The sequence below is a fragment of the Corythoichthys intestinalis genome, chromosome 11, assembly GCF_030265065.1.
Source record: "Corythoichthys intestinalis isolate RoL2023-P3 chromosome 11, ASM3026506v1, whole genome shotgun sequence".
NCBI classification, from domain to species: Eukaryota; Metazoa; Chordata; class Actinopteri; order Syngnathiformes; family Syngnathidae; genus Corythoichthys; species Corythoichthys intestinalis.
In genome coordinates, this window is record NC_080405.1 from 20,831,791 (window position 1) to 20,843,943 (window position 12,153).

Sequence of the window (12,153 nt, forward strand, 5' to 3'; positions counted from 1 at the left end):
CATAGAAACAGGCCAGTACCCTTATGGGAAATTCGGGTTTGAGCTGCACAATTTGTAAGGCGGTGGGAACTTTGGGACGCAGAGAAGGTGGGGTGGGGGTTACGGGGGCATGTTAAAACTAGCAAAAGAATGGGTTTGTTTTATTTATTGTAATCTCAGTTTTTTTTTTTTTTTTTTTTTAATGTTTTACAAGTTAGACCTTTTGACAAACTAATTTCTCACTGTGTACTGTCATAACATTTATACCATTGATATTATCTGAAATTAAGGATCTTAAGTCCCACAGCATGGCAAGTGGGCATTTGCTGTTCTCAACACAATTTTCTGCGTGTGTTCCGGGACCTGTGTCCATCTCGTCATCCACGCACTGTCATTTGTACTTTGCGTTCTGGCACCTTACGATTTACAAATTAAGCACTGCCCAGCGTGATCCCCCGCACCCCTGTCCCTATTAACCAGCCTTCAGGGAAGAGCTGAGGGGACACGCCAACACCCACTCGGCCCAAAAGCCTCCTCCGCAACCCCCCAACGACACGGCACACCATGGGACCCCCACAGCCAACTCGGCCCGGGGCAGGGCAGGATCCCCACCCTGAGTGGACGACACCCCGCTGACCCACAGGCACTCAGCTAGCAACCTGCGCCGGGCAAAAAAAGGGAGGGCAAGGTGGAAGCAGGAGAGCGCTGAGAAGCCGTCGGGGAGCGGTGCAGGACCGGAACCTCAACTCATTTGCACTAATTGTCATAAAAACAGACACCATGAACTTTGCTTATACAATATATGCGCAGAAAATATTTCTTCAGATTTCTCCAATGGCCCAGAAATAGAAAACAAGACCTTTGTATTGATACTGCTGTCAGTTGAAAACAATAAATGACTTTGCAAAGCCTCATTTTTCGTAATTAACAATATCTTGATTTACCAAAGTAAATAAATTGCTTCATTCAGCATTTTTTGGTGAGATTAAAAACATCAATTAAATTATTAATCAATTTAAGAGCATGCATAATTAATTAATCTATTTTTTATTTTATTTTTTAATGAAATGTTTTGCCCAACCTGAGGGGAGGAAATTTAAGTCAAATACAGCCGTGTTTGCAATAAGACATAACTTGTATGATGACTTTGATTGCCATGTCTTCATTTTATTTTATTTTTTTTTAGAAGAAGCAAACACCGTTTTGTGTATTAAACACTTGGAATTTTGTGACTTGTGGCTGACCGAGGGGAGTGATTGCATTTTATTTAACATATTATCCACCATGAAAGTTGACTTATGAGAATAACATGAGCCGGACTAGATGATTGAAAGGGGCTTGGCAACCAAGAGTTACTGTATCAACTCATATCAATTAAAATGAATGTGAAAGATAAAGCTTTTTTATGATGGTTTGAGTAGTGTAACAAGCTGCCAAAAACATTAAGACACAATGATTGAACACAGCCATGTTGTGCACCCTTTCTTCCAAACTTGCATTAAATCCTGACAAATTGGTCATTTTGGCCTTACTCACCAGTCAGGTTTGAGTTTAGATTCAGTCATTCAGGATTTATATGCAATGTAATCTTTTATCAAAGAGTAAAATGTTTAAGCCAATCATTACACAATTGTTAATGAATGGAGCCATGGTTAAAAGACAGGTGTGTAATGACGAAATACATACCATACTTTTCAGACCATAAGACGCTACTTTTTTCTCTCCTTTTAAACCCTGTGGCTTTTATTATGAAGCGGTTCATTTTTTTATTTCATTTTTTTGACATACGACCTTATGTTTCTTGTTAAAAATAAAGGAATTACGTTTTATTTTCGTTTATTTCCGCTCCACGGCCCGTCATGAGGATGCTGCCACTTGGGGGCGTTCATAGTCGCTGACAACTAACGCCCGAGTGTTCCGTTATAACAAGTTGACAACACTCTCGTGTGCTCCAACGCAAAAGCCTACTTAGCGTTATGTTAGCGCTCCAAAAACTCAGTTTGTAATGCTTTATCAGATGTCACTGAAAACTCTGGGATTGTTATAGATGAATAGGCCTCCATCCACTATGTATGGTACGAAAGAAAAATTTTAAAAGGATGAAGAGCCACTGTTTGTTACAATTAGAGGATGCTATGCTAGCACCGGTTAGCCATTTTCAACCAACACTCAGAGGAATTTATTTCCGACGAATGCTCCGTCCAATGCCGTGGGTGTTTTGCCACATTTAAAAAGGACAAATAGCCACAGTGTTCTCCAACAAAGCTGCTAAGCTTACACTTAAAGCCGTTAGTATTGAGTCAAATAGCCTTCCATGGGGATTCTTAAGAGGACTTAGTCCGCTGTAGGCATCGAGGTCAATTTTATTTTTTTTTCATTGTAAATGTAGTGATTTTTTATAAGTGTTTCACATTTAACTCATCGTGTACAATCATAATATTTTACTGTAATAAAACTCATATTCCAAGTCGCAATGTAACATTACAGGCAGAGTTTCAATATAAAGATACAAATGCACGTACTATTGTTTTTTTTTTTTATGTCTGAAGGGACAGTGCAAAGCTAGATGTGTGTATTGTATATTATTTAAAGTAATTTCAATAAAATCCAAACTGCTTCCGACTCAGACAGCAATAGCGAGCACAATGTGAATTCCACCCACATGGCACTTTATTCTACTGGATTTTTTTCTTTGCACTTGTATTCTTGTTGAATAAAAATGTTCCATCTGTGTATATTCATTATAAAAGTTTATGGCCCATGGAGAAATCAAGCAATAAAAACAAAGATAACAAACAATGCAGATGAAATGCTGAAATCTGGACTCGTCTCTCCCGACGCACAGAGGCTATTTGCATGGGGATTTTAAGACCAGCGTATTGAGACACCCACACATTTCTAATTCATCTCTCTTTGCAAGAAGGAGGGGAAAAAACTAAGGAAATACATTTTTCCCTCATTCTCTCTCTGACTTTCATTGCATCTCAGCTTTTCTTCACACTACAAACCCAATGTTTCATGTTTATTTTTAGATGGGCGTAAACAAGAAAAAGTCTTTAAGGGCTGAGATGAAAACAACTGGCCGTAAAGTGCGCTGAAAATGAATAAACCATCTTCGGTGTAATCCGGGACTTGTCAAAGACCTACAAGGGTGGCAACTCTATGAGAGCTTGAAACATCCAAATCCCATTAAGCCTTTTTAAGTGAATGGCTGACATTTTGGGCTCTAATTAAAACTTTCCCAGCAATAGCATGATAAATGATTGGCAAGCAATAATCACCAATTGGCAGTTTCAACTTGAGCAGATAAACTTTTAAGCCTTGTAGCTTGTCCATTAATCCTGATCTCAACTATGATGAAAAATATTGGCTGTATATAATTTTATCTTTTTACTCTTTTGTTTTGGTTGTATTTTTTGTATGTACCCTATTCATTCAAACTGCAGAATATGTGACTGGGTACTTTGCATACATTAGACTATCTGTCATTAATTGTTCTCTTTTGTGTAGCTGTTTGCACAATCAAGCCACCCTTCTGTTTTGGGCTCATTTGAATTTTATCCAAATGTCTCCAAGCATCAAAGCTGTGGTGGTCTTGGAGGAGCCTCAAATCTCACTGCCGCCTTCCCAAGATGATCTTTTCTCTTGTATCCATTCCTTTGGTGCCGCTTTTAAGGCGTACCTTTAGAAATCACCTGGGTACCATCGGGTTTTTCCAAAGACACAAAGACAGGCGCTCTTTTAATCATTCTCGAAGCCTTTTGTCATCTTCTTGGCGGTCAAAACAACACAAAGCTTTCACAGAGGCTCATGTAGTCTCCCAGTGATCATAACGGATAATTACACGCCCCTTTGAGACCTCACAGTCCTGCCCCAGACCTCCCACAAGTGCAGTATCCAGCACTTGTGAAATGGCCTTGTCTTAGTAATGAGCACAGAGCGGCAGTGATGTAGCCTGAAATGGAGCCAAGTCAGACTGACTCAAAAGTGTGCCAACCTTCAGCCTATTCCACTATTTCTCCATATAAGCAATATTTCTTTCCATCCCAGAATACAATTATAAATCAGCAAGACAGTGTGAGTGTCAGAAATTGTTGGTAAGAGTCATTTTTCAAATTTGACATCATCTTGTCCAAGTCGCGGATGAGTTTGAGACCAAAAGGGGGCAGTGTTGTTGTTGCTTTGAAAAGAAGCACTGGGCGCCTGTCTGATGACTGCAGTGACAGAAAGTGTGAGCGAGAGTGAGTGAGTGGGTGATTAAGCGATGGGTGAGGGCGGATAACATGCTCAGTGAGTGACAGCGGAAAGCTGCAATGATCAGCGTGGATCGTGCCTCAGACCTCCAGCTTTGACCAGTGGTGCAGAATTTAACCCAGTTTGATCATTGCCCTGCGTCATTTCGACTTTGCAGCAAATGATTTAATCTACTGCATGACCAATGGTTAACCATAATATTGTAGGCGGAATGTGGCAACTTCTTCCCATGATACAATGTCTTTTGTGTGGATTTGTGTTTGCTCGGGACCAGTATGACACAAAAACTAAACTAAAATTTATGGTGCTGTGGATCAAAGGTTAATAAGAAGCACATTGCATTTTGAAGGGCCTAGATTTGGTATCTGGACCTTCAGTGAATACTAACACCCACAAATACCACAACTGTCACATTGCCATTACAGAAACAATGCTCGATGCACTGATTGCTGAAGCTGTTGCCCCTCATGGACGGTTTTGAAATGTGATGAAACAGTCACACTTTTGGAGACTATTTCTACATGGAAATAGACCCCATTAATTTATTTTGACTTGTCTAAACTTTAAACACTGTATTGTATGCAATACATACGGTATGCCAAGCCCGAGTGACCTTCCAATACTGCCATATGAAGTCACACCACCCCCAAGCATGGAAAAAAAATAAAATAAAATAAAAAATACATATATCAAAATGCAATGGTGGACAGTCAGGGCGAATTTGACCATCTCTGCTGGCCAAGGTTAAAACAGTTTTCGATTTTTCACTGTCATTTAAAAAAAAAAAAAAAAAATGTTTTATAAAACTCCCAGTTAACTTCTGCAGATTCAGAAACATCTCTGTTGGCCATATATAGAAGAAAAACGCAAGTAATAAGTCTCTAGTATTACAAAAAAAACAATGTAAAAGCCAATGTAACAACAAGCATTTCAGGTCATCAAAAGAGAGCCATTTAGCAATGTTAGCATCCTATTAGTGCCTTGGTACTTTTTATGCAATATCAAGTTATAAGCAGTGCATTAGTGTTTTGCTGTTTTTAAAGGGAACCTCGGACTTAAAGACGTGTAGGCTCTAATAAGCCACAATTGTTCTCTTTTTCTAAAATATGTTATCAGAATCACATAAAATATCGCCGTTGACATAAAAATCTATAATATTCAATTCATGTTTTGACCTACGGAGGGCGCCATGTTTGATGCGCGCAATGGACGCTCGTGGTGACGACGTAGTTGGCCTGGACTAGGAGAATAGCTGTGCTAGCTAGCAAGTGAAGCTATTATGACGACTGGCATGATTTTGTCACATTGTGCTCCTGGTCAGATTGTTTTGTTACAGTGCTGTGTGACGAGTTCCCGGCGTGGTACCTGCATCCAATTTCAGTTCATCAGCAGTATCTTTGAACAGATCGTAAACAGGTTGCCGAGATATTGTCATTTCACAGTTTGTATTCTCGATCCTTTCGTTGCATGCCTTGAATTTTTATGCGGCGAGATGTCCAATACTTGTGCACATCAGTTAAAAGCGGTGAGTACTTACTATTTGTGTTTTTATTGAGTCCTTTATTACCTTTTTATTGCCTCAAAATACTTTTTGCATGTGTTTCCCTCTCACACTTTTAAGCGCTGTGTTTATTTGTAGTTGATTTAAAGCAGGGTTCACCAAATCTGGTCCTCGAGGCCATCTGTCCTGTCGTGTTTTCCACGTCTCTCTCCCCTAACACACCTGAATCAAATGATTATGTCATCAGCAACCTCTCCAGAAGCCTGATAATGATCCTGATTATTTGATTCAGGTGTGTTGGAGGAGGGAGATATGGAAAACACGACAGGAAAAGTGGCTCCAAGGTCCGGATTTAGTGAACCCTGCTTTAAAGCATCTTGTTGATCTGTTGACCACATTAGTCATGTGGTGTATTTAAACCACCCTTATTTGATATTACTACGTTTAAGTATTGTCTTAAGGCATCTTTGTATGTTCTGCCTGTATGCATCTAAACAAAATAAGATGAAAGCGCACGGTAGAACTTTGGGTGTCAAATTCGTCTCTTGTAGGACTTGACGCCGGTTAAGCACATTTTGGCAGAACACCGTTTTTTTCCTACTCTCATCTTGTCTCATCCCGTCTTTCCTGTTCATTTTGCTTTTGCTGCTCGTTATGCGAAATATCGACAGTGCTGTCCTGCTCGTTAATGTTCCTCTCGGTTTCAAATTGAAAGGGCTGAACAGATTACATGTTTATGTCGCTAGTTATATGGAAGCCCGGCAGTGTAGCCTGGTGACGTCACCGCCCTGCGACCTCAACAACAATGGAGACCTACATTTGAACTAATTTTACCAAATTGTATAAACAAAAAAAAACTAAAGATCAAGAGGGTTTTAATACCAAATTATTTTTTACTCATACTAACGTACTTTATCTTTTAAGAACTACCGTACATCTTTCTGTCGGTGGTTCCTTTTAAGACAAGAGTCTAGTTCTAACATGTCATCCTTCTATGAAAATGTCTATTTAAGGGCTTATTTTACATTTCCTGTCAATGCTGTGAGTTGTTATTTATTCTTTTGCTTATACATACATGCATATATACATACAGTGGTACCTCGACATGCGATTGCTCCGACACACACTGTTTTCCACATCCGATGTAAAATTTGACTTGCCATTTGTTTCTACATCCGCCGACATGCTCGAAATATGACAATTTATGACAGTGCTGCAGTTTCTTTGTTTTCCCACAAGACGCACGCTCGGCGGATTTTCTTGTGAGAGAAAACAACATTGGTTCCAAGAATGTTAGTGCAGGTGGTGAAAAAAGAGAAAAGGTGAGGCTTACCACTGAAATGAAGATGGAAATGATGGAAAAATATGAGCATGGTGTCCGCGTCTATTAACTGGCTCCACAATTCGGCCGTAGAATGTCTACGATCTTACTGGTCCTACTCCGACCTCCGTTCGCCAGTCTTTATAAGTTAAGGTGACAGTTACTATTAATGTATCGTCGCCAAAGAAATCACCAGTTTTGTCAGATTTTGAATCATTTGTTTCATACCTTGTCCAACACAACATGCCTACAATCTGCCACAGCTGGCGCCATTAACAGAACATGAAAAGTGAAGGTAAAAAATCTCTTCCTCTGTCAAGTCAGGAACATGGTGCGTTCAGGTGCACCACGCAAAACACATCCACTACATTAGCAACCTATTCATTACATTATTACAGGAACCGTTATTATTATTACTATTATTATATCATCATTCCCATTTTTATTCATAATTTATTTGTTTTTCTCTGTGTACCTGCAGTATTTATTTAAGGGTTTAGTGTAGGTTTTTAGGCTGTGGGACGAATTAATGGAATTATAATGTATTCTCATGGGAAACTCCTGCTGGACATAGGGTTAGGGTTAAAAAGTCTAGGAACAAATTAACTTCATATATAGAGGTACCACTGTACATAATTCATGTATCTAATGAGCACATTTTAGATAGTGTTAGTTGATGGTTTGGAACTGATGTAAATCAGAATTGTTCGGCTGACAAGGAAACCGGTTTTATTATATGACTCCTATAGTGGCCAACTTGTGTTCATGTTTGTTAGGGCCTTTGCCACTCCCTCCTGAGACCTGGCCAACTTTGGGCAGGTATGTGTGTTTTTAATCTGATTGCAGGTTGGACGTCAGGCAGGTGGAGCGGCCACAGGAGCTGGAAATGCCAATCAACCATCTTTAAAAAACAATTGACGCCGCCACCTCGCCGCCCGATCAACTTGTTTGGTTCCACTGTCAATTGTTTCTCGCATTTATTTGATAATTCTCTCTGATCACCGGCTCATGATTTGTTTTTTTCTCCCGCTCCAGGACCTGTTTTAGGCACGCCCCTTGTGAGAATCCACACCTGCTTCCTTCTGAGCTTCCTCGTCTCACACTGGCTCAGTTACTCCGAGCAGAGCGATCTAGGCCAGTCTTATACTGTCTCGTTTGGTCGCTAATAAATATTAATGGTCACAACTCTAGTTTGTCTGCTCTGGGATCCCCTCCTTCTCACGCACCCCTAACAGTGTTGGTTTATGGTCCAAGGTTGCGATTGCAAGGTTGAGAATGAAGGGAATAGGTACCGTTCTCGCACACACCATATAATTGTTTGCATTAGTCTAACACATTCATCTAACTATAGTTGAGGCAGTATTCACTCAATGCCCTTGGACACAGCCTTATCGGGCTCATGAGGGGGAAAAAAATGGTACCTTTTCTCGTAGGCACCGTCTAACTGTTTGTATTACTCTAACACACGTAATACAATCAATCAAGGAATAGTATCATTTCTCATATGTACTGTAGGATTGTTTGTACAACTCTAAAACACCTAAATAAATAGCACACCATAGTGTAATGAAAAGAAGCAGAATAGATACACAACACCATCTTATCACAGAATCCCAACGTGTGCGTCACAGGCAAGATTGACACACCAACTATTGCAATCAGTTCTCCCGGCCACTCCAAGGACAAAGAGCAGGGCGCTCTGTCCTAAAACAAGTAGCGTCTCGCCCAGCCAGGATAACAAAGTTGATAGCGGGCGCTTGGGACGTCAAGACCAGCGTTGGTTGCTGTGGCATCCACATCCCATCCATGCACGAACCTAACCGCCCAAAACCGGCCACAGAGGGATGATCCCAAACAACACCCTTCGGCCCGGCTCACTCCACCGCAGCCTTCAAAAACACTGGACACTGAGATAACAAACAGATTTGCTGCTCGGAAACTTTTCTATGTAGCCTTGTTTTGGATCCAGAGTTGTTCCTGTTCCTGGTCGTCTGTTTTTGCCTTGTTTTTTGACCATTGTCGACGAATAAATCGTCAACCTGTTTTCGGTGAGTCTTCTTCAAACTTTTGGAACATGGAGTCAGTACAAAGGGTTAACACAAGAGGTGAACGTGCGGAATTTCAGCCCTACCCGTTGACTCACGGAAGCGGTGAGCAGCGGAGCACCATTTCCGTTCGGCTGTCGCCGTTTCCGTGCGGCTTGGCCGGGGGGGCGAACTCCTTCAAGATTAAAAAGATTTGCCACATAATTATTGGTTGTACAGGTAAATGTATAGACAAGCTTCCTGAGTGAAACATAGGCGCCGACGTTTTTGACATTTTCTGCTACGGACTTCCTGTTTAGACAGAGCACCATGAATTGTGGTTGAAGTAGACAAAGTTTTAATCTGCCAAATAAAACCAGAAGAACCCATGGATTCTTCAAAAATTTGATTCAACATGACATATCTGACACTCTGGGACTCTCTGTGCTGTGCTTGGTTGTGTGAACTCCGAGAAGCGCCTATATATATGCTTGGAAGTGGAATGTTTTGAACAGCATCCAGCTTCAAAGTGCCCGCGTGGATCTAAGATAATTTTCATCTTGTTAGGTTATAGTTATGGTAGTATGAGATCATCGCATATGTACATATAAAGACAAATAGTATTTCATTCTTTTATTGCAGAGACTGATCGCAATAAAACTTTTGGACAGCATTATTCAGTTTCTTGTTTTATTTAAAACAGTTGGTGCATTTGCAGAACAGGTCAATAAATCATAATTTATAAAATTATTAGAGAAATATTAAGGAAGGTGGAGCATGAATCGAGCCTTCTGCCATCAAGTGAGAACGCACGTAGTCTAGATATATGTCCATCAATGTAAGTGTTGTTGTGTTCCCTTGCCTAACAGGGTTTTCCACCTGTACACCAAAAAACAAAAAAAATGCGTAGCACTTGAATTTGAGTTGAAGTTTAAGCTAATGCAAAGCTAATGATGTCTCAGCTTTGACGCAACACAGAATTGTAGTCAAATTGAACATAATTGTACCTGTTAATGCTTTGTGGTGGCACTGTCTTGGTTTCACATCTGTCTTCATGAACACAAAATTCCAATATTCATTTATGAGAACACATTCAACTGGATGCGTCAAAGCTTTTCAGGTCCCTGATTGCATTTTCATCCACTGCCATAAAAATAATAAAATACAAAACTATTTTGGTTGCGGCAACTCTTACCCATTTCTTCATGTTGTCCTCCTATGTGTTGGTGATGGCTGATGGTTGCGGCATTTCCAAATTTACCAAGTCTATTTTGAGGTATTTTGATGAGTAACGCCACTCCAGATCCACTGTTGTTCTGGTTGGAGAAAGTGTAAAACGGAAGTCCGGAGCAATAATGCGGAAGTACCTCAGAAACTTGTCAACTGAGATGTACAGTACAGTATATCAAAGACTTTCCCTTACAGCCCCTGAGTGTGGGCATTTTTGGAGTGCTGTTAAATGATTTCTTTGACTGATTTATTACATGATGGAATATAATTGAGAAGCAATTGAAATCACACCAATGGCAAAAAATTCAAAAATAAATAAACAAAAATAAAAATAAAAAGGAAAGCAACAGATTCAGCATCCTTTTGGAGGCACAGGGGCACTACCCTCCTCCCTAATTTCAATAGCCCCTGAAGTGCCCCGGTTCCCATTTAATTACAAAGCATGGTAAATCCTTCTTTTCTGAAGTGAGAGAGGATGAGATAATGTTGTTTTTAGTGCAACTTAAATATTAATGCTACATTTGTGTTTAAAATGGCTTTTCAAAAAAGTGATTATACAGTATTTATTGTTCCATTTATTGTATCCCTACTTGCACACTTTATGATTAAATTATTATTATTAAATATTTTAATTATATTACAAACTTGACTGTTTTTTTATAAGTAGGAGTTCTTACCAGAAGTTTTTTATGTGCGTATTACCTTTTTGAACAAAAGCTAAGAATTTTGCTTTTGGTGCATTCTTAATATGTATACAGACACACACAAAATACATACACATGTAATCAATGATCAATGGCCCTTTATGCTCTGTAACTGTGTTTTTATGTAAATCTGATTAAATACGTGCTCATGTTTGCGCCTGTTTGAGTATACTATATATAATATTTGAATCAGTCATTCACAAAGACGTATTTAGAATTTCTTTTTTAAATTATCTATCTATTTATCTATGACTGTTAGACCTCAAACAGAATCCTCCTGGATCTATGAAATCACAGAGGTGGGAGAAATGGCTGACCGCCTTATGATGAATGAAGCTATTCGAATCCCTCTTCACTTCCTCTTATTTCGACACCTCTCAACTCTGCTAAAATTACTTGTCCGCGCCAGGGGCGTGTCTAGGATTTTTTTCTTGGGGGGGCCAGATAGGGTCACAATCTGTAGAGGGGTGGCATAGTTTACTGTAGGGGTGAAACGATACACAAAAATCACAATTACCTCGGTTTTGGGGTCACAATTAGTTTCGGTACAGTATAGGAATAACATGTTAAACCATTTGCTTGCTCAGCATGTTGTTTATTAAACCAAAACTCACACATGATCACAGTAGCACAAATCAAGGACAAGTTTCCTCATGAATCATTAAAATCCTTTCCTAATCACCCCAATCATGAATGAATAACCTCTTGAATATTAAAGAGCCACTGCGAATGTAGTGGCAGCATGCAATCATGGCCTATGTAAACTGACTGCAGGCCAGCGTTCAATACGGCACTGTATTGAACCTAACATTCGATTGCGAGCGGTTCGGTAAATATACTGTACATGTATCTTTACACCCCTATTGTATTGACATGAAATGGTTTAAAGTTTCCAATGACAGCCTCCGATTTTAGGTGATGACAATAATAACCAGTAGACTACATTACAAGTAATATGACTTTATTGATGATTAATAATGCACCAAACTGCTTCATCCATAGTTTTTGTACAACTTTTCCTTAATCTTCAAACAAAACTGGAAGTTAAATACCTGATGACTGGGACTATGTGGGGAGCAGAGAATGTGGAGCCTCGTCTGTGTCGCTGCCACTGCAACTTCCACATACTGACTCTTGTGG